General features: G+C 43.9%; 1 protein-coding gene across 1 annotated transcript in view; it reads left to right on the top strand.

Annotated features, from left to right (window-relative positions):
* HSPG2 (heparan sulfate proteoglycan 2) overlaps positions 1-23,600 on the top strand; it is a 428,317-nt gene that overhangs the window by 4,581 nt on the left and 400,136 nt on the right.

Below are 23,600 nucleotides of genomic sequence, written 5' to 3'. Positions count from 1 at the left end.
AACGGAGTCTGGAGTTAGCAGTGGCTTCTCATTCCAGTTCTCGGGACACACCCAGCCTGTTGGGTTTCCACAATGAATGTTCAGAAGAGAGGTTTTCCTTGTGGATATCCAGAAAACCAGACTGGCTGTTTACGTCCTGAGGACTGGCTTGAGTACCAGTGCTCCCCTTTGGAGGCGGACTGTGCCAGTGTACAGCCTTTTAAAAAGAGATGGCATCTCGCATAGGTTAATGGATAACCAAAATTCCTCTTCTAGTACCAGCCTTATTTATTTATTGGGATTTATTAACCGCCTTTACGAAGAGATTCGCCCAAGGTGGTGTACAGCAGGTACAGTTTCACATAAAACTTACAATGTTAACAGCATAACAATAGTAAAAATGGCCAAATATAAATACAGTAAACGAGGTAAACTTGAAAACAACAGATTGGAACCTAATAATAAGACTAACGTGAAATAGTATCAAAATTATATATATTTAACAGCACTGAAATTCAAATAACGGAGATATAATACAATGTAAGCATCCTATATAATAATTCTCACCTCCAACATTCTGACTTGCTGCCTGGGACCGTGGCTCATTCCGAGTTGGTCTGCTAGGCTCCGTAGATCAGGCTGCCATTATGATGTCAACTTCAGAACCCGGGGGGGGGGGGGGGGGAACATGCCTCACAGTTGATCCATGTCCAGAGGAGGGTCGCTGGACATGGGTGGCTGGAGGGGGGCAGGGGAGAGAAGAGGGTTGCTGGACATGGGTGGCCTGGAGGGGGGGCAGGGGAGAGAGGAGGTTCGCTGGACATGGGTGGCTGCAGTGGGCGCAGGGGGAGAGGAGGGTCACTGGACATGGGTGGCTGCAGGGGGAAAGGAGGGTCGCTGGACATGGGTGGCTGCAGGGGGAAAGGAGGGTCGCTGGACATGGGTAGCTGCAGGGGAGCTGAGGAAAAACTTGCTAGCGTCCGTTTCATTTGTGTCAGAAACGGGCCTTTTTTTACTAGTAATTGTAATAAAACACATAATAAGCACGCATTAGAACATTCAGATAACATAGATATGATGCTAATGCTTTTCTACAATACAGGTGACCACGTAGCTCAGGGGACAAGATGGGTGGTGCAGAGTCAGTTGGGATGAATAAATGGGGGGTTAAACTCAAGGCAAGTTCCTCGTACAGTTAAACAAGATATAAGGAACTGGTCAAAGTTTACAGGCTGAACAGCAAGCTAGTCCAGGTGCAGAATGTAACTATATTCTCATTCATTAGAAATGGGCGTTTCTAAAATCTATGTGCTTTATTATAGAATACACCTTATGTATTAAAGGCTTGGGAGAAGAGCCAGGCTTTCACCTGCTTCTTGAAGTAGAGGTAGTCTTGAGTTAGATCTAGCCCCTCTGGGAGTAAATTCCAGAGCGTGGGAGCTACTCCTGAGAAGGCTCGCTGGCAGGTATCACATCGTACAATTTCTTTTGATGAGGGTATAGATCCCTGATGGCGAACCTATGACACGCATGTCAGCACTGACACGCGTAGCCATTTCCGATGACACGCTGCACCGCCACAGTGTGGTCTGCCCTCCCTCCTCGCGCCCGGACACTAACCTTAAAGCCTCCTTTCACATCGCAGCAAGCAGCAGCAGGGCAGGCCACTCCTTCCTTCCGTGTCCTGACCTCGCCTGACGTAACGTCTGCGAGGGCGGAGCACAGAAGGACGGAGGAGAGGTCTGCCCTTCTGCTGCTTGCTGCAACGTGAAAGGAGGCTTTAAGGTTAGTTCCGGGCCCGGTAGCGGGTGGAGGGGGGGCCCGGCGACCTCGGGTGGGCAGCGATCTCGGGTAGGGGGGGCCCGGGGACGGTCCTAGTAGCAGTGATTTTTCTTGAAGTGACACACCACCCGAGTTATGCTCGGTTTTATGGTGAATTTTGACACACCAAGCTCAAAAGGTTGCCCATCACTGGTATAGATAGTGATGATTCTTGTGAGGACCTTAGAGCAGAGGCGTAGCCAGACTTTGGTGGGAGGGGGGGTCCAGAGCACATTTTAGCCCCTCCCCCTGGTGCCGCCGACCCCCCCCCCCAGCCATTGTCGACCCGCCGCTGACGACCCTCTCGACCCTCCCCTCCCGCCGCCAACCCTCCCCTGCCGTCGCCTACCTTTGCTGGCGGGGGACCCCAATCCCCACCAGCCGAGGAGGTCCTCTTCTTCCCGCGAAGGCTTCGTTCTGTTTCTGACATCCTGCACGTTGTACGTGCAGGACGTCAGACTCACAGAAACAGAACGAAGCCCCAGGGACGTCAGAAACAGAACGAAGCCTTCGCGGGAAGAAGAGGACCTCCTCGGCTGGAGGAGATTGGGGTCCCCCGCCAGCAAAGGTAGGCGACGGCGGGGGAGGGTTGGCGGTGGGAGGGGGGTCGAGAGGGTCGTCAGCAGGGGGGTCCAGGGCCAAATCTACGGGGGCCCAGGCCCCCCTGGCCCCATGTAGCTATGCCACTGCCTTAGAGGTCTCAAAGGTGTATAAAAGGCTAACTTATTCATTAAGTACTCTGGCTCGTTTTGTCAGAGGACCTTGAAAATCAGTTTTAAATTTAGCCCTGTAAGGTATTGGTAGCCAGTGTAGTTTTTGCAGGAAGGGTGTGATGTGATCATTCTGTAGCATTCTGAATTAGTTGGAGCTAATGCAAGCTTTTTTTGGTTTGACCGGTGTTAAGGGCATTACAGTAGTCTAGTTGTGATGTTATCATGGCATGGACCACTGTGGTTAGACTCATCAATATATGGAGAGAGATTTCTTAGCTGCCATAGGTGATAGAGAGGATTTTTGAAGGTTGTTTGAATTTGTGGGATCAGAGTGAGTGATGAATCTATCAGTATTCCAAGATTCCTGTGATTGGGAGTTCATACTTCCCAAAAGGTATTTTGAAGTCAGGTATTTGTCCACTTGTGTTAGGTACCTAAAGAATCTCTGTTTTGCTTGGGTTCAAGACAGAGTTCATTGTGGGCTTAGACAGTCAGTTTACTGAAGGCTATGGGTAGATCTGGTTCAGTAGGTATGAGCAGTTGTCATCAGCATAAATACAGAATTTTATGTCCATCGACTGAAGCAGCTCAGTCAGAGGTTTGAGATAGGTATTAAATAAAATGGGAGATTGTATGGCATGGAGGAGTAGCCTAGTGGTTAGTGCAGTGGACCTTGATCCTGGGGAACTGGGTTCGATTCCCACTGCAGCTCCTTGTGACTGGGCAAATCACTTAACTCTCCATTGCCCCTGGTACAAAATAAGTACCTGAATATATGTAAACCGCTTTGAATGTAGTTGCAAAAACCTCAGAAAGGCGGTATATCAAGTCCCATTTCCCTTTCACTTATGACATCACAATATCAGAAGTGAGCCAAGTATCAGGCAATCAAGCCATTGTGACATCACTGATGAGGTTGGCTCTTATTGGAGGAGTAGCCTAGTGGTTAGTGCAGTGGACTTTGATCCTGGGGAACTGGGTTCAATTCCCACTGCAGCTCCTTCTGACTCTGGGCAAATCACTTAACCCTCCATTGCCCCTGGTACAAAATAAGTACCTGAATATATGTAAACCGCTTTGAATGCAGTTGCAAAAACCTCAGGCCCATTTCCCTTTCCCTATTTGAGATTCTACATGGAATGTTAATGTTGCTATTCCACTAGCAACATTCCATGTAGAAGCCTGCCCTTGCAGATCAGCGACGCGGCCGCGCAGGCTTCTGTTTCTGTGAGTCTGACGTCCTGCAAGTAATGAAATTAAGTAAGGAAAGAAAACTTAAAATAAAACTCGGGACTGGTCCCCCAACATAGACTGAGCAGAAGTATGTAAAACTTTGAGCAGTAAATAAGCAAATAGACTGAGTATTAAGTGGAACCCCAATATAACGCATCCCGCAATAACATGATTCTGCATATAACGTGGTCATGTCTTGGCTTCCCTTTTACATACAGCTGCTTTTGCAACAGATCAATTTTTGGTTCTATTGACCCCACTATAATGCAAACCCCGCATTTAAGTCAGTGATATTGTACAGATCCCAATCATAGCGTTATATTGGGGTTCCACTGTATTTAATCTGAATTGTAGGAACCCGATTTGAACACAGCCTCTGCCTTCTGCAGCCCCTGCCAAAGTGGGACCTCCTGCCTGGGCCTTGAGAGCCAGGCCCTCTACCCAGCTCCAACAAGTCGGAGCACGCGCCTGCTTTTGAGAAGGGGGTGTAGGTGAAATCAAAGGAAGGAGTGTGAGAGCGATGCTTGAGTCACATCCAGTCACTGAATCGTGTGTTGGCAGGGAGGGGAGTTAAAGCAAACAGAGTTAAGAATTTTTGGAAGAAGTGTTATTTGAGCGCAGGCTTCTCAGTCAGCTTGGAGGCTTAAGCAAGAAGGTTTTACGAAAGAGAACGCTCACAAATGCGAGTAACGAGCTTAATATAATTATCCCATTGTGTAAGACACAAAAAGTTCAGAGTAACTGATCATCCGTAGACTGTTACATCTACATGTGGACTGACTTTGGGAGAAGGAGCGATTGACACTCCCCCAAATTCCATATATGGTGCCTTAATTTCCGCACGAAATCCAACACTGCGTGTAACTTAATTGGTTAAGTAGCTAATCGGCGCTTTCAATTGGATGTTATGCCATTAGCAGCACTAATTGGCATTAATTACGATTTACACACACAACTCGCTAAGCATATTCTGTAGCATGGTGTGCGTAAACTCCAAGTCGCACAATTGGAAAGGGGGCGTGGTATGGGCGGAAAATGGGCGTTTCTAAAATCTGTGTGCTTTATTATAGAGTACACCCGCTCTGTGCCTGAGGTGTCAGGATTTACACCAAGTAAAATATGGCCTAAATGGATGTTACCAAATTTGGTTTATGGAGAGGCGCTCGGCGTATTCTATATACCACATAGAAATTTACACCTATTCTATAAAATGTAGACGTACTTTAGAGAATATACCTAGATGCATTTTTTTACCACACAGATTTTTCAGGCATCATATATAGATGTAGCCCAGTGTAGATATTTGACTAATTAACACCCCCCCCCCCCCACAAAACTTACATATGATTTGGATGGTGCACTTGCCCCAGATACAGGACCAAAATGAGAACTGATTTTTATATTTTTTTAATATATATAGATTTCATGTTGCTTTGGCTTGCTTTGACATTTTCACTTTAGGTTGGCCTAGAGCCTCCCTTAACACTGTACACTACTATTCATGGTGTGGTGGGGGGGAGAGGTAGTGTCCACACTTTAGGAGCCAGGGGCCTTCATGTGTGCCTACCAGGGCCTTCCTTCCTTTATCCTGTACCATTTTAGCACTGGTCCAGCGCTCTGCCTTCACCCTCTATCCCAATCATAGTTGTCGCAGTTGTATGGTGAATGAGATTTCCCTGGGGGGGGGGGGGGGTAGGAAGAAGGGTGTTTACACTTAGAAAAGAAGGTCTTAATTTGATTTCTGGTTCTTCCTTATGTCATAGTAACATAGTAGATGACAGCAGAAAAAGACCTGCACGGTCCATCCAGTCTGCCCATCACGATAAACTCATATGTGCTACTTTTTGTGTATACCTTACCTTGATTTGTATCTGCCATTTTCAGGGCACAGACTGTAGAAGTCTGCCCAGCACTAGCCCCGCCTCCCAACCACCAGCCCCGCCTCCTCCCACCAGCTCTGGCACCCTAGAGTTGATTTAATACCAGCCATGGCAGGCAGAGACCCGCTATGGGCTGTTAATTATGTGGCCAACCACAGTGCTATAATAAATTAATTACAGTAACATGACTTTTCATAATAATGAGACACTTCAATCCCACACAACTGTTAGAGGAGGTCACTGAGAATCTGCAACTTATCAGTTTCTGCTCCTCCAGTACATCTGTCTTACACTCCAGTGCACAATTCATTGCCTCTCGGGTCCTACCAAATGAGAAGAGGGCCAGGAGAGGATGCCGGGGTTTGACTGAGGAGATGACGGAATTCAAACATGCGTGGGATAAACATAAAGGAATCCTGTTCAGAAGGAATGGATCCTAAGGAGCTTAGCCGAGATTGGGTGGCAGAGCCGGTGGCGGGAGGCGGGGCTGGTGGTTGGGAGGCGGGGATAGTGCTGGGCAGACTTATACGGTCTGTGCCAGAACTGGTGGTGGGAGGCGGGGCTGTGGTTGGGAGGTGGGGATGGTGCTGGGCAGACTTATACGGTCTGTGCCAGAACCGGTGGTGGGAGGCGGGGCTGGTGGTTGGGAGGCGGGAATAGTGCTGGGCAGACTTATACGGTCTGTGCCAGAGCCGGTGGTGGGAGGCGGGGCTGGTAGTTGAGAGGCGGGGATAGTGCTGGGCAGACTTACACGGTCTGTGCCCTTAAAAGGACAGGTACAAATCAAGGTAAGCTATACACAAAAAGTAGCACATATGAGTTTATCTTGTTGGGCAGACTGGATGGACCGTGCAGGTCTTTTTCTGCCGTCATCTACTATGATCACTCCCAGGCTGAGGGTGCCAGTGCGCTGGCATCTGATTGGTTGGCAGGCTGGGTGACCAGGAAGAAGACAGCTGTCAGGGGAATCCTGTGAGCAGGGGCATAGCCAGACCTTTCATTTTGGGTGGGCCCAGACTTTGGATGGGCGGGCCTTCCAAAATCCCCCCTCCATTGTCCTGCATCTTTCTCCCTCTCCACCACTCCCAGATCCTGCATTCCCCCCTCCCCGAGGCCCAGCATCTCCCCCTCTCTGAACCTACCCTCATTCCTCAGTACTTTCGACAACAGCAATGTACATCCACTGCCTGGCCAGCCCCGCAGGCTTCCCTCTGCCGCGTCCTGCCAGGTAGGAAGTGAGGTCAGGGCAAAAGAAAGCATCTAAATGTGACGGAGACCTACATTGTGGTGGCTGCTGCTGAGGAAAGTGCTGAGGTAGAACAGAGAAGGCAGATGCTGTGATGGGGGGGAGGGGGGGCGGAGGAGAGGGAGAGAGAGGAGTGAGGCAGCCACTGCTGAACTATTTTGGAGACCAGACAAGGTGGGTCTGAGCAAAGAGTAGCTACGCCACTGCCTGTGAGTGTGGAGACTGGGGTAGTTGCCCGTTCACTGTTCCAAAAGAAAGTGTATCGGGGTCCTAGAGAGCAGCAAGCTGTCCCTTCTGGCTTTTTTCAGAAGCTGTTTTGGCTTCTCAGTGCTGTGGATACCTGGATGCAGTAGCTTCAGGTTATGAATTGGGGACAGCGAGCTGCCCTTCACTCTGCCCCTGCCAAGTCTGCTCTTTTCTCCCCAAAAGCAGGTCTCCTCTGGGATTCTGAAGGCTTGGGGTCACCACTGTGGCAGTGCTGTTTTCTGTTTACTGCTTTTTTGCACTCAATTACTACTACTACTATTTAGCATTTCTATAGCGCTACAAGGCGTACGCAGCGCTGCACAAACATAGAAGAAAGACAGTCCCTGCTCAAAGAGCTTAATCTGGCAGATAGATAAACCTGAGACCAAATAACTGTGCCTTTAAATGGAATATATGGATGATCAGATGGACTGCAAATCTGATTCCTCACTCTTTCATTCTCTTTTCCCTCAGGTCCTCTTTTCTCTTAATGAAAAAGACAGAGAACAGAAGAGCGTTCTTAATAAATTGTAAAACATGCTATCCCAGGCCTTGATTAAAAAGAGCTGTTCATTACTCAGAATCAATTATTTTGGGATAAGTTTCCTCCCCTTAGCTTGGACTCAGTAACTCATACCATCCTTTCTGCCCCCCCCCCCCCCCAGGGCATGAGCGGAAAGCTGGAGATGTTTTTAATCCTTCGCAAAACTAGACGAAGGTTGATCTAAGAGCTTCCCAGAAAGGGGGGAGGGGACTTCATATAGCCTCTGTTGAATAAACTGGGGGATTTTGAGTGAGAAATGTAATGGGGTGGATAGGACATGTTTTTGGAAAGGTGCCGGCATGCGTACCCTTTGAAAAAGGATGGTGATGAGGAAGATAATTCGTTTCACCCCTGTGGACTTGCAGAATAACCTTTGCAAACTGAGTCTTGTTAGTTTTTCCAGTAGAAGAGGATGAATCATTTTGAGGTATCTTGTAAGAATGGGAACCCCAGATTCTCTGAATCCGTCTTCACCATCTAGCAATACAAAGAACGGAGAAGGACCACGAAGAGCAGCTTCTTGCAGGTGGCTGCGAGGTTAGGCTACACTTTGTGACAATGGCTTTTTTTTTTTTGTTTGTTATCTTACAAATGATTTGCTATATCTGTTGTGGGACGATCCAGCAGCCCGAATAGTCCTCCTGGAGAACACGTAAACCTACAGGTCCCAGAACACAGGTGGAAAGGGTTGGACTGCAACTAGCCATTTATTCAGTATATACTTGGAAGAGCCTCAAGTAGTAGGTGTGCATTTTTGCACCCCGTTACTAATTGACACAATGACAAAAGTGAAAAAAATAAAGTGAGAATTTTCTGTCTGTGCACCCATGTTGATTAGAGGGTACATAAGTACATAAGTACATAAGTAGTGCCATACTGGGAAAGACCAAAGGTCCATCTAGCCCAGCATCCTGTCCCGACAGTGGCCAATCCAGGTCAAGGGCACCTGGCACGCTCCCCAAACGTAAAAACATTCCAGACAAGTTATACCTAAAAATGCGGAATTTTTCCAAGTCCATTTAATAGCGGTCTATGGACTTGTCCTTTAGGAATCTATCTAACCCCTTTTTAAACTCCGTCAAGCTAACCGCCCGTACCACGTTCTCCGGCAACGAATTCCAGAGTCTAATTACACGTTGGGTGAAGAAAAATTTTCTCCGATTCGTTTTAAATTTACCACACTGTAGCTTCAACTCATGCCCTCTAGTCCTATTATTTTTGGATAGCGTGAACAGTCGCTTCACATCCACCCGATCCATTCCACTCATTATTTTATACACTTCTATCATATCTCCCCTCAGCCGTCTCTTCTCCAAGCTGAAAAGCCCTAGCCTTCTCAGCCTCTCTTCATAGGAAAGTCGTCCCATCCCCATTATCATTTTCGTCGCCCTTCGCTGTACCTTTTCCAATTCTACTATATCTTTTTTGAGATACGGAGACCAGTACTGAACACAATACTCCAGGTGCGGTCGCACCATGGAGCGATACAACGGCATTATAACATCCGCACACCTGGACTCCATACCCTTCCTAATAACACCCAACATTCTATTTGCTTTCCTAGCCGCAGCAGCACACTGAGCAGAAGGTTTCAGCGTATCATCGACGACGACACCCAGATCCCTTTCTTGATCCGTAACTCCTAACGCGGAACCTTGCAAGACGTAGCTATAATTCGGGTTCCTCTTACCCACATGCATCACTTTGCACTTGTCAACATTGAACTTCATCTGCCACTTGCACGCCCATTCTCCCAGTCTCGCAAGGTCCTCCTGTAATCGTTCACATTCCTCCTGCGACTTGACGACCCTGAATAATTTTGTGTCATCGGCGAATTTAATTACCTCACTAGTTATTCCCAAGTGATGGGAAGAAAACCGCAGAGAATTCAGAATTTACAGTCTTCTGGTTCGGACTGTTTTCTTTGGGATGCGGCTGACATGAGATCTGTTTGTTATCAGATGTCTTGGCACACATAGTACCACGGATGAAATACTGGCAGACAGAAACTACAGCTGAGAATTTCCTTCTGAACCTCCCATTCTGTGGTAACGTTAATAACGGTGAAGACTTAAACCTTAGTGATCAAAGATATGGTGGTTCTGCCTTAAAGATGCAGGTTTCATGTCCATATTTGAAAGAAGTTATACATTTAACAGGTAGCGGGTGAAATGTTGCTATTTGTGTATTTTCAGAACTTACAGATTTGGGTCAGACCAATGGTCCATCTAGCCCACTATCCTACTTCCAACAATGGCCAATCCAGGTCACAAGTCCCTGGCAGAATCCCAAAGAGTAAGAACATTCCATGTAGAATCCCAAAGAGTAGCAACATTCCATGTAGAACCCCCAAAGAGTAGCAACATTCCATGTAGAACCCCCAAAGAGTAGCACCATTCCATGTAGAATCCCAAAGAGTAGCAACATTCCATGTAGAACCCCAAAGAGTAGCAACATTCCATGCTACCAATCCCAGAGCAAGTAGTGGTTTCTCCCATGTCCATCTCAACAGCAGATTATAGACTTTTCCTCCATTGCGTCTCTTGGCTATGGTGTACTGGGCGGAGTGCTAGGGGTGTGTTGCACAGGGTGAAATTCCAGTTTGGGATGCTTTGCTCCCCAAACCATCTAAATTACTGTTGCACCCCAGATTACATCTTTTTGAACTACTTTGTGCAAGCACCTGAGTGCTATGTATCATCGGAATTGGGAGGCAGTTCCTCGATGAAGTGTTTTGGACCAAATGGATGACATAATGGAGGGTATGCAGGTATCTAATCTGTTTCTCTGGAAATCCTGTTTGATTGCAGTGGATTGTGCCAGATCCACCTACTTCAGCTCAATGAATCAATCAAATACACGAACTGCTGTGGATGGAGGAAAAGACTGTTCTTTTGAGGAGAAAAACATTTTTGTAAACTCTGGGATGTATATATAACTACTTTTGCCCATGAGGGTTCGATCTACTATACTGAATCATTTTTTGTTAAATTTTGCACTTACTTTGGTGGCTGGGACTCTACCTTCCTTGCTGCTTTATAGTGATACACATCCTTTGGTTAGATATGGAGTATTTGTTAATAGGGGTTTGACGTGTGTGGGGAGGGGGTTATTGAAATAATATCCATAGTTATATGAATTATATCTTTGTGATGCTTTGCATTATATTGTGCTATGTTGTTATGTTCTGATATTTTGAAATAATACTGTTGTAAGTGTTGCTTCTTTCAGGTTACCCCCCCCCCCCCCCCCCAGTACTTTTTCGTAGCTTTGATGGAATTATGCCGCTGCTGCTTCGGGCTATAGCTACCGTTCTGTATAGGGACCCCCGGCGTTCATTTCCATCTTCTTGCCACTAGGGATGCTCTAGGTTTATTCCATAGTTTTGTTTCCTTTTTCAAGAAGGGGTTCCAGGCATCCCCCAACCTATAATCTGTCTCCCCCTCCTGGTGTATGAAGGAAAATCACTGATGAAAAATTTCTTCTGTTACCCTTCCTTTTGAGGGACATGTGCAGGATGGAAACCGCTTACAGGTACATGAACATAATTAGCATGAAATCCACACAGCATAGGAGCCTGAACTGTGTGGATAGTGTTACTTATTAAGCTCATCCAACCCAGAGTTCACCTTATTTATTTTTTTTTGGAAATAGTGAAAGTGGTGTTTAGCAGATCTTTGGGCAGTAAAGTTATTTATGGAGTTTATATTTATCGATTGCATTTTGTCATTTTGTTTTTGTTTCTGTAATCTGTCACGATACTTTGTGAAAGACAGAAGAATAGAGTAATAAGTCAAATCATTTTGCAGCAGAGATCAGAAAATCAAATACAATGCTGGAAGTTTTTGGAAAGGGATAAAAAATAAAATGGAAATATAGGACTAGATTCTATAAATGGCGCCTAAAAAAATTAGCGCCAAAAAAATCCTCACGCTTAGCATTGTTCTTTAAACTTCACCTAAAGTTAGGCGTGGTTTATAAAATATGCGTAGCGCCTGTCCCCATGATTAAAAATGTAGGTGCGACCATTTACACCAACTAAAACCTGGTGTAAAAGTCCACACCTAATTTAGGCGCAGATTGGGCGTATTCTATAATAGTGCATGTAATTTTTAGGAACGCCTATGTCCCTCCCATGGCCACACCCCCTTTTGTGATCCATGTATTAGAATTTACACATACCACTTTACAGAATACGCTGAGAAAGTTGCGCGTGTAAATTCTAATTAGTGCCAGTTGGTGGTGATAATTACTTGTTAATGGCCAATTATTGCTGATTAGCTTGTTAAGCAATTAAGTTCTGTGCTACACACACTGATTTGCGCGTACAACTTTAGTCGTCATTTATAGAATCCGAAGAATAATGCTTCGGTATCGATCCATAACACAATCACTCCTTATTTAACAGTATCTGATAAACTACTATTCCAGCATAGGTCATAGTGGTGTACAACTCAGAAATGCACATTTGGTACAATGTCATCCACTTAACCCCTCCCCCCCCCCAATTCATCCACTCTACCACTCTAATTACAACATCAATTCCTGTATACAAATATGTAACACCCTCCCCCCCCCCCCCAAACAAAAAGGAAGAATGACAAATCCCTTAATCTAAATTCAACAAAATGCCTGGGTAAACAGTCCTGCCTTCAGGACCTTCTGGAAGATCACATGGTTTTGCTCTGGTTTTCAGCTAGACCTTGGTTCTGTAGGCCAGGGCTGCATAGCCTCTAATTAATAGTACCTTTCCAAATGTTACTAGGATCGGTCCTCTATAGTGCTTCAGATAAGCTTATAAAGATATAATTCTTTCAAGGTATTGTATATAGGGCACTCCCTTTTTGCCTCTAAAAGGAAGCTGAATATAAGAGACTAAAAAAAGCAAGCCCTTCTGGCAAAGGAAAAACACTTTAGAGTTCAGTTTTTCTCTTTTATAATAATGCTAAAATTTATTAGAGTAAATAAGTGGTTACAATAAAAATTCTTTTATCCCAGTATTACAGACAATTGAATTACTATTTATATCAGTCCAAATTTCAGTATAAGGAAAAGAAAATCTCTCTCTCTCTCATTTTTTCCTTCAGAAGCTGTCAGATTCTGTTCTAGTACAAAATGTTCCCAGGCTGAATACTGAAGCTTTATTTTGTCCAATCACTTAATGCTGTATATTTTCTCTCTTACTTATCTGGTATTCTTCAACTCTGACCTCTAAGGTCACCTTCACATAATTCTGTTTCTTTGGTATTTTTCTCAAATATTCATCATTTGCCCTTTGTAACCTCCTTCCCTCGAATACTTATCACTCATACTTGTCCTTCACTGAAAATGTCCCTGTGTTAATTCAGAACCTGTTTGAAATAAAGAAACAGACACTTGTTAAAGTTTATGCCCATTACTAGGGCTAAGCAAGCCTGTCTATGGTCTGTGAGAAAACCAAAAGATCATGCACAGATCAACAATCACTGCTTTCTAACTGTGATATCTCAAAGAACCAAGCAGGCAGTATAATGGTGTCTATATTTAGAAAAAGGGGGAAAAGTCTCAACTAATGCGGAAACTTCTTAACCAAGAATTTTGTTGCACACACAAAAAGTCATAATCGACTGGAAAACCCCCCATATAAAAATATTTATTTTTTTGTATTTTTTACTTTGTGCTTAAACCCGATAGAATCTCATTAATTACATGTATTTTCCTCTTGAAACATCATTATTATTATTATTATGTAGTAAAGTGCACAGTAATCTCCAGCACGAAGGGTTCCCTGAAGAAGAATATTGAAACGGGACCGTTGGAATCAACACGCCTGGATTACACTTTGTAAAGATAAGTGTTATTGTGCACTTTACTAAATAATAATAATAATAATGATGTTTCAAGAGGAAAGTACATGTAATTAATGAGATTCTATCGGGTTTAAACACAAAGTAGAAAATACAAAAAAATAAATATTTTTCTATGGGGGTTTTTCCAGTCGATGACGACTTTTTGTGCGTGAAAACAAAATTCTTGGTTAATAAGTTGCCACATTAGTTGAGACTTTTCCCCCTTTTTCTAAATATAGACACCATTATACTGCCTGCTTGGTTCTGTGAGAAAATCAAGACACAAGCTAGCTAATTGCCCTACTAGATCAAAAAAGGAATGTTATACAAAGCTGACTGATCTGGAAAACCAAACAGCTCTATACAGTATGCTAAAATTGATTATTGATAACTAAGGGCCCCTATTACCAAGCTGTGGAAAAAGGGGGCCTGCACTGGCGTCAGTGCGTGTTTTTGACGTGCACCGAGGCCTCTTTTACTGCAGCTGGTAAAAGGTAGGTCTTTCTTTTTTTGAAAGAAATGGCTGTGCGGCCAGTGAAGCGCTTGCCACGTGGCCATTTTGGGGGGGGGGGGGGAGCCCTTACCGCCATCCATTGAGGTGGCAGTAAGGGCTCCAGCACTAACCCAGCAGTATCTGGGCAGCGCGCAGCACTGCCTAATTACCGCTGGGTACACAACGGCACTACAAAAATAAATATATTTTTGTATCGTCGGATACGACGGTGTGATACTTCCTTTTTAGCGAGCGGTAAGCCCGCGTTGGGCTTACCACTGCTTTGTAAAAGGGGCCCTAAGAAAATAAGAGAAAAAAAAAAGATTGATGATGTTGAGCTTACTCCGGTCCCTTTTGTAAGAGAAATTTGATGTAAACCAGATACTAGATTACTTCTGGCTGGTCCATAAAAATGTTAGTTGAGTGAGTTATTGCTTTATGTGAGTTGACTATATAAATGCATCAAAGCTATGTGTTACAGTGTGGGGGTTTGTTGAGTTGTTTGTGCCCTTCTACTGTATAAATAATGTGACCTTTTAATTAGTTACTAGGATCATAGGACACTTGGAGTAATTAACTAGTACAGATTAGACATAAATCTAAAATAAAAGTATGTATTTTTTTTTAATTAGCACACTATTATTATTATTATTATTAACAATTAAACTGTGGTATTTGTTGCCAGAGAGTGCAGACAAAGGTTAATAGCATGGCTAAGGTTTTAAAAGAAATGATTTGGTGAATTTCTGAAGAACAGGTCCATAAGCAGTTATTAGCTAGGTAGACTTGGCTTCTTTTACATCTGTGAGTGTTGGTGAGCAAGATAGACTTTCAAGATAGACCTAACTGATCTACCAACCAGAAACAGAATCAGATCATCAAGATCGTACCTAAACCTACATTATCCAAACTGTAAAAGACTAAAATACATAACAACCTACGCATCCAACTTCTCCTACATAAGCGCACAACTATGGAACGGACTCCCAAACACAGTGAGAACAATCCATGACCACTTAAACTTAGAAAATCACTCAAGACTCACCTATTCAAAAAAGCCTATCCCAACAATCCAACATAAAATCCCAGCACCCAGCGACACAGCAAAACTAAAGATCCTACTGGACAATTTATAATCTTCACCTCTTTGACCCCTTGATACCTGATCCAAACCTACCTCATCTGATCACAATATAACTTTGTATCTGTTACCAACCGAATTGGCAACAGCCTCTCCGGTACTATGTAAGCCACATTGAGCCTGCAAATAGGTGGGAAAATGTGGGGTACAAATGTAACAAAATAAAATAAATAAAAAAAAAGTAATCCAGACTCGATGGACCATTGGTCTGACCCAGTATGGTGGTACTTACATTCGTATCTAACTATGAGTAAAGTGGTGCGGTAGCCGTGTTAATCCACTTTTAAAGGTAATATATAGAAATAATGCATAAGATTTAAAAAAAGGAAAATTAGATGATACCTTTTTTTTATTGGACTAACAATACATTTTTCATTGGTTTTTGAAGGTAACCCTTCTTCAGATCAGAAATGTGCAAATGTTGACAAATATCAGAATATATAAGTGAAACACGAAAGCATTACAGTGACAGTCTCACAGGAAGAGGATGGGGTGGGTCAGGTGAGAAACGGGGAGAGATGGAGAGTGATAAGTAATGCCACACTGGGAAAAGACCAAGGGTCCATCGAGCCCAGCATCCTGTCCACGACAGCGGCCAATCCAGGCCAAGGGCACCTGGCGAGCTTCCCAAACGTACAAACATTCTAGACATGTTATTCCCGGAATTGTGGATTTTTACCAAGTCCATTTAGTAGCGGTCTATGGACTTGTCCTTTAGGAAACCGTCTAACCCCTTTTTAAACTCTGCCAAGCTAACCGCCTTCACCACGTTCTCCGGCAACGAATTCCACAGTTTAATTACGCGATGGGTGAAGAAATATTTTCTGCGATTTGTTTTAAATTTACTACACTGTAGTTTCATCGCATGCCCCCTAGTCCTAGTATTTTTGGAAAGCATGAACAGATGTTTCACATCCACCTGTTCCACTCCACTCATTATTTTATATACCTTTATCATGTCTCCCCTCAGCCGTCTCTTCTCCAAGCTGAAAAGCCCTAGCCTCCTTAGGCTTTCTTCATAGGGAAGTCGTCCCATCCCCGTTATCATTTTAGTCGCCCTTCGCTGCACCTTTTCCAGTTCCAGTGACAAAGCAGTAGAATTTGATGGTTCATAATAGAAAACCCAGATCTTTAAGCCCCGTCTGGTGGGTGTCAAAATATTTCATCATTTTGATTTCAAAGGTCTTAATGTTCCTGAAGTTTCCTTTTCGTATCCTCACCATAAAATGGTTAATGCAGTGTTCTGGTTTTGTAAAGTGCTATCCCACAGAGCTGGAATTCTCTTATGTTTCATTTCTATATATTCTTATATTTGTCAACACTTGCTCATTTCTGATCTGGAGAAGAAGGGTTACCTTTGAAAGCTAATCAAATCAAGAAATGTATTAAGTTAGGGACCATGGTCTAATTTTCTCTCTTATGCTTTGTCTACCTCAGGAGGGCATTTCAGACTAGCTGATGCTTTGAGTTACCTGGGTACAAGTCTTTCTAAAGCACTAGACTTATTCTTTGCCTCTGTTTTTCAGCCTAGCCTCGGGGCGTGAGGATTTGTGTTGGGAATGTGAGTTTGTGTCCCAGCATTTCCTTAGTATGGGAAGCTCCAGTGCTGAATGAGTCACCTTGCCAGAGGCCTTTGATTTAAAAAAAAAAAAAATTACAACTTGTAGGCAAGGATGTGTAATTTAAAGGGAGGAGACCTGCTGCTGACACCTAACTCTAGTTGAAAAGGTTCTGTTTTATGTTTAAGAGATCATGTATAAATGTTGCTGTGGGCATTGGTCTTTCATCTTTTTCTGTTGCACTTTGTCCTCGGATGCTTCCCACTGGATAAGCTTCCATGAAATGCTGCACATAATGGATCTTCTCAGCCTCTTGTTAGAAGGGACCTGAAGCTGACAAGTCCATCCTGTGATGTGAATATTACAACTGTTAGCAAGGAACCAGCCAGACTCTCCTCCTCCCACTCACTACCTGATGCTCAGAATCAAAGGCGGGTGCTAGAGGCTGTTAGTGAGCACAGGAGGGGAGGGGAGGGGAAGGGAAGGAAAGGGGAATGGGACTTGATAGCATATACAGGTACTTATTTGTACCTGGGGCAATGGAGGGTTAAGTGACTTCCCCAGAGTCAGAAGGAGCCCTAGGTATAAATAAGTACCTGTAAACCACTTTGAATGCAGTTGCAAAAACCACAGAAAGGCAGTATATGAAGTCCTATTTCCCTTTCCCTATTTTATTTATTTATTTATTATTTGCATTTGTATCCCACATTTTCCCACCTCTTTGCGGGCTCAGTGTGGCTTACAATAAGATAAGAATAATGAAAATACATTTGTTACAACTTGGTTATGGGTTATATTGTACAAATTATGCGAGATAATCGAATTATCATTAGGAATATCGCAATGGGACGTCAACATGAAGCTTAAGGGCAGTGTTAAGACACAAAGGCATATGGTGTAAATATTTCTGTGAGTAAGTGTATGAGTAGTGTTGAATTATAGGGGATGGGGGATCATAAGTGGATGTATGATGCATTGATGAACAGTGAGTGTGGACTCTATGTGTTTTGGTTCTTTCCGTAAATTGATTCAAATAGATGGGTCTTCAGTAGTCTGCGGAAGGATGCTTGCTTGTGGATCGCTCTTAAGTTGGGTGGCAGTGTGTTCCAATTCCACATGGAATGTTGCTAGTGGAGGAGTGGCCTAGTGGTTAGTGCAGTGGACTTTGATCCTGGGGAACTGGGTTCAATTCCCACTGCAGCTCCTTGTGACCTTGGGTACATCACTTAACCCTCCATTGTCCCAGGTACAAATAAGTACCTGTATATACTATGTAAACCATTAATAGACATACACATAGACCCCATCAGTTCAGGTTATGAACAGTGATTAGAAATCAGCAGATCATCAACATCTTAAAGACAGATAAAATGTACAGCTACATGTCTATAAAGGCTTGATTAAAAAAAAAAGAAGCTTTAAAATATTTTCAAAATTGAAGAAAAAGATGTTTCATCATTCAAGTTGTTCCATAATTGGCTCCTTTAACCGAATACTGCTCATCTATATGCTGTGTTGCTCTTATATGCAAAGGCCTCTCCGGTACTATGTAAGCCACATCGAGCCTGCAAATAGGTGGGAAAATGTAGGATACAAATGTAACAAATAAATAAATATGCCGAAAAGAGGGAACATCAAGCAGAATTTTGTCCCCAGAGCGAACAGGTCGATATAGTCTCAAAGAGCTAGTCCATCAAAAGGTGTTATTTACTTAGTAACATAGTAGATGACGGCAGAAAAAGACCTGCACGGTCCATCCAGTCTGCCCACAACATAGTACATTTATCACTGACTCTTTTTTTTAGTTTTTCTCACTTTTGTAAAGTAGCACAAAGTTGGTGAAGACCGTTTTAAGCTTCCACATTTGTAGCAGCCGGGTCCATTGTTGCTTTTATTTTGAGCATAGTCTCAAGGACCTGAAGCTGTGACATAAAATCTGTCACTGGCTGTAGCTTTTCGGAGGGTCTCTTCAGAGTTGAGACTTGCTGATGTTAGCCCGTTCCAGGTGTGCTGAGCCATTGATTATTTTCACCTTGGTAAGGTGATGGACAGGGGAAGGATAAGACTAAGATGAGAAGGAAGGAAGGGAAAACATCCACCCAGCAGATAAGTTTTGATGTTAAACCAGCCTGTGTTTGCTGAGGGCAGAAGTTCAGACTGTAGAGCTGAGTGCAAATAAAAACTTTAGTTGGGTTCTGGAGCTGGAGAAATGGTTTCACTGTGTGACTTTGGGAAAAAAGGCAACTGTGCCTTTCTACAAAATGATTTGTCATTTTTGCCACTTTAAATGAACTCTGTTATTACAATTGTTTAGTTCTGAATTGTATTTAATGAGTTCCTGCTGTGAACTCAGTCTTATAAAGTTGCTCACCTTTAGCTGCACTCCCCATATGAATGGTATATAAATCTGGGGTGGCAGAAGGGGTGCTGCTGTGCTGCTCTTCATCAGAACCCCGGGCAGGCATCAGACTGAGATGTTTAAATAGTACATGGGCTTAACCTGGGAAGGTTTTTTGTTACATTTGTACCCTGCGCTTTCCTACTCATGGCAGGCTCAATGCAGCTTACATGGGGCAATGGAGGGTCGTGACTTGCCCAGAGTCACAAGGAGCTGCCTGTGCCTGAAGTGGGAATCGAACTCAGTTCCTCAGGACCAAAGTCCACCACCCTAACCACTAGGCCACTCCTCCACTCTGGTGTGGCTAATATACAATGTATACACCTTTTTGCATCTGAAAAATTGTAATAAAAAAAAAAATTTCCATACAGACCTAATAGCATCTATCTTTTGCAGCATGCTCACATGTATGCAGTGAATTAAAAAAGAAGTAACCCCCTTGTGATTCTCTTGGATACTCTGACTCAGGAGAAATTTGGTGTGACCAGATGCTAAACCATCTCATAGGCAGGTGCAGCTTAACTATTAAGCACCTAGGCGATTGCCTCGGCTTCTGTGGGGCAGCAAAAAAGCAATTCAAAAGAAAAGAATAGGTCTTGACAGCCATAAACCTCAAAGAACCATTCACATGTTCTTTTTACCTGGGAGGGGGGAAGTGGAGGAGTAGGGAGTGAGGAGGGCATACGCAGAAATTTGTGTGTTAGGGCTGTTCATTAAAGCTCAGCTCAGAGTTTCCTAAGTCTTGAATTAAAAAGTGCTCCGCAATGCAGTAAGTAAATAAGCGTGAAAATAGCGCATACAACACAAGCACTAACATGGGAGAAGCATGCATTAGCAGCAGCCGTACTTAGCACACAAGGTAATCAATAGAAATAAAACAAAATAAAACACGGAAAAGAACATAAGATGATACCTTTTTTATTGGCCGTAACTTAATACATTTCTTGATTAGCTTTCCAAGGTTGCACTTCTTTGTCAGATCGGAAATAAGCAAATGTGGTAGATGACAGTATATATAAGTGAAACATCAAAGCATTTCAGTGACAGTCTAACAGGGTGGGGGTGGGTAGGAGATATGCATGGGAACATCAAAGTATTTCAGTGATAGTCTACCAGGATGGGGGTGGATAAGTGGGAGGAGGGTGACAAACAGAGCAATACAACTTTATGGTTTATAATGGGCTAGAAAACCCAGCTCCTTGTTAAGCCCTGTCTGGTGGGTGTCAAGATATTCAATCATTCTGACTTCAAAGGTCTTACCTTCCTGTATTGTTTTAAAGTTACCTTTCAGGATTCTTTGAGCCTGCAAATAGGTGGGATAATGTGGGATACAAATGCAATAAATAAATTAAATAAATAAAATAAATCACTGGTACAGTGATAGTCTACCATCCTGGTAGACTATCACTGAATGCTTTGATGTTCCCATGCATATCTCCTACCCACCCTCACCCTGTTAGATTACATTCAAAGTCTCTACCCCCTGGATTCTATAAAGGTTGCCCAAATTTGGACTTGATCCTGAGTTGTGCATGGAACTAAATTAGTTAATGAGCCATTAACACTCAGTAATTGACTGCTATCAATCAATTGGTGTTAATTGGCTGTAATTAGGAGTTATGCAACTGCCTGTGTTTGATTCTATAAAGAACCCTGCCTAGGAGGCCAGGCCATGGGTGTTCCCAAAAGTTCCATGCTGTGTTACTGAATTGGGGGATGCATGTCCAAATTGTGTGCCAGGATTACTCCTGGCTTCAGCAATCCTGGTGCCTCATTTCAGTGGCGGGAATTGGCATTTCACGCTCATCCCACAGTGTCCTCTCCAGAACAGTATTGAGCACTGACTTTTTCCCGTTATCTGTGTAAGTAGTAGTGATTATTTTTAAAAGAACACTCATGTGCTTGACACCTGCTGCCAGCGAGTGCTTTTACATAAGTATTGCCATATTGGGACAGACCAATGGTCCATCAAGCCCAGCATCCTGTTTTCAACAGTGGCCAATCCAGGTCACAAATACCTGGCAAGATCCCAAAAAAGTAGAAAACATTTTATACTGCTTATCCCAGAAATAGTGGATTTTCCCCAAGTCCATTTAATAATGGTCTATGGACTTTTCCTCTAGGAAGCCATCCAAACCTTTTTTTTAAACCCTGCTAAGCTAACCACCTTTACCACATTCTCTAGCAACGAATTTCAGAGTTTAATTACAAGTTGAGTGAAGAAAAATTGTCTCCAATTCGTTTTAAATTTTCTTAGAAGCATGTTCCCCCCCCCCCCCCCCCCATATACTGCTTCCTATGTGACTGGGAGTGGCTGTTAATGAGTGTATGTGAGCCACAAAGACAGGAGTGTCTGGGCTAAGGAAGGAGACATTCCTAGAGGAAAGAAAGTCCTTTGATCTGTGTGTACTCAGCATACAGAGATTAAGAGTTGGTGGGAAGGGTTGCTTGAGAGGAAAGGGTCAGAAAAGGCAGTGATAGGTAGAGGGTAAAAGGTTCCTGCTCTTTACTTTATATAGATTGAGTCACAGGGAGCAATTTGGTGGGTGATTTAATGCTGACACCAGCACAGAAGAATGTCTGGAACTCGGCACTGTAGGAGCAGTCTTCCTACCCAGGTCAGTTCCCAGACCTCATTCATACCTTGCTCACTTGGCACTCTGGGATACAGAGAGCAAAAGGGCTCCTGAGAGCACATTTAAGGCATTGATTCCTACAACCGCAGTACTGACTAGATTTGGGCCTTGGCAGAATGAAAGGAAATTTGACATCCCACTGAATCCGATGCTCTTTTTCCAGCACTGATATTTATACTCGTGTGTATCGTGTTGCTAAGCGTGGATGTGCTCGGAGAGTCCAGATAGTTCTGATTTTTGCTCTGATTCTCAGCTCTGGGCTGTTCCATTCCCCCCCCCCCAACCTACTCATAAACCGTCTCAAGCACAGTGTGGCATTTCAAAAATACAGCAACACAAAAAGCAGTGCGACAAGATAAAACACACAGTACAATACACAAAGCCGAATTCAAGTCAAAAAATTAGTCAGCGGAGAGAAAAAGGTCTAAAGATTTCCATTTCTGAATAGCAGTTTTAGGACCAAACAAGGAAATTACTGTAGATTTATTTATTTTTGTTACATTTGTACCCTGCGCTTTCCCACTCATGGCAGGCTCAATGCGGCTTACATGGGGCAATGGAGGGTTAAGTGACTTGACCAGAGTCACAGCTGCCTGTGCCAGGAATCAAACTCAGTTCCTCAAGACCAAAGTCCACCACCCTAACCACTAGGCCACTCCTCCACTGTTGCTACTATTTGAGATTCTACATGGAATGTTGCTATTCCACTAGCAACATTCCATGTGGAAGTCGGCCCTTGCAGATCACCAATGTGGCCACGCAGGCTTCTGCGAGCCACTCATGGCAGGCTCAATGCGGCTTACATGGGGCAATGGAGGGTTAAGTGACTTGCCCAGAGTCACAAGGAGCTGCCTGTGCCTGAAGTGGGAATCGAACTCAGTTCCTCTGTTCCCCAGGACCAAAGTCCACCACCCTAACCACTAGGCCACTCCTCCACTCATACTTTTTGATTGCTCATACTTTTTGTATAGCAGAACCCAATTCCACCAAACCACCACATTTACGTGGGAATTATCTTTCCAGTGTGAAATGATCAGTTTCAGTGCAACCGAAACCAAAAAGTCAAACCATAACTTATCATGCTCTGTAAAGAGAAATGAGATACAAACTGATTTCCAGATTACATATTTAGGTAAAAAAGATTAAAAATCTCTTTCAATTTTTCCCAAACATCTGCCCAAAATATTACAAGATGCGGACATTCTAACAGGAGATGGATAAGAGTTCCAGTTTTGTTTTTACACCACCAACACAAATCCCATTTAGAAGACCAAGACAGTTTACTCTTTCTAGGCGTCCAGAGAGCCCTGTGCTACATAAAGAAAAGAGATTGTGTTATTTCAGTGGCATTTCTAATCGCATTTCAATATTTCCAAGTTTAGTGCTGCAACGCCTCACAAAACCAGCTGGAGCTACCGTTTTGGTGCGGATCTGTTTGGGGAATTTGACGTAATGTTGTCATCTTTTAAAGTGTGACACTTCGAAGCAGACCTGAAGGGACTTTTTTTGTTGTTGTTGTTACATTTGTAACCCCGCGCTTTCCCACTCATGGCAGGCTCAATGCGGCTTCATGACATTGACTTCCTCACATACTAACAGATAAAGTGGATTTAGTGCTCATCAGGGACGTAGCCAGACTTCGGCGGGAGGGGGGTCCAGAGCCCGAGGTGAGGGGGCACATTTTAGCCCCTCCCGCCGATCCCCCCCCCCCCGCCGCTGCCGCCACCACCACGAACTTTGACCCCCCCCCTGCCGACGACCCTCTCGACCCGCCTCTCCCGCCACCAAACCCGCCTCTGCCGCCAGCGTCGGCTACCTTTGCTGGCGGGGGACCCCAACCCCCACCAGCCGAGGTCCTCTTCTTCCAGCGCAAGGATTCGTTC

This window comes from Microcaecilia unicolor, chromosome 13, assembly GCF_901765095.1.
Source record: "Microcaecilia unicolor chromosome 13, aMicUni1.1, whole genome shotgun sequence".
NCBI lineage: Eukaryota > Metazoa > Chordata > Amphibia > Gymnophiona > Siphonopidae > Microcaecilia > Microcaecilia unicolor.
The sequence above is the reverse complement of the archived record's forward strand: the minus strand, read 5'-3'. Positions and strand labels throughout refer to the sequence as shown.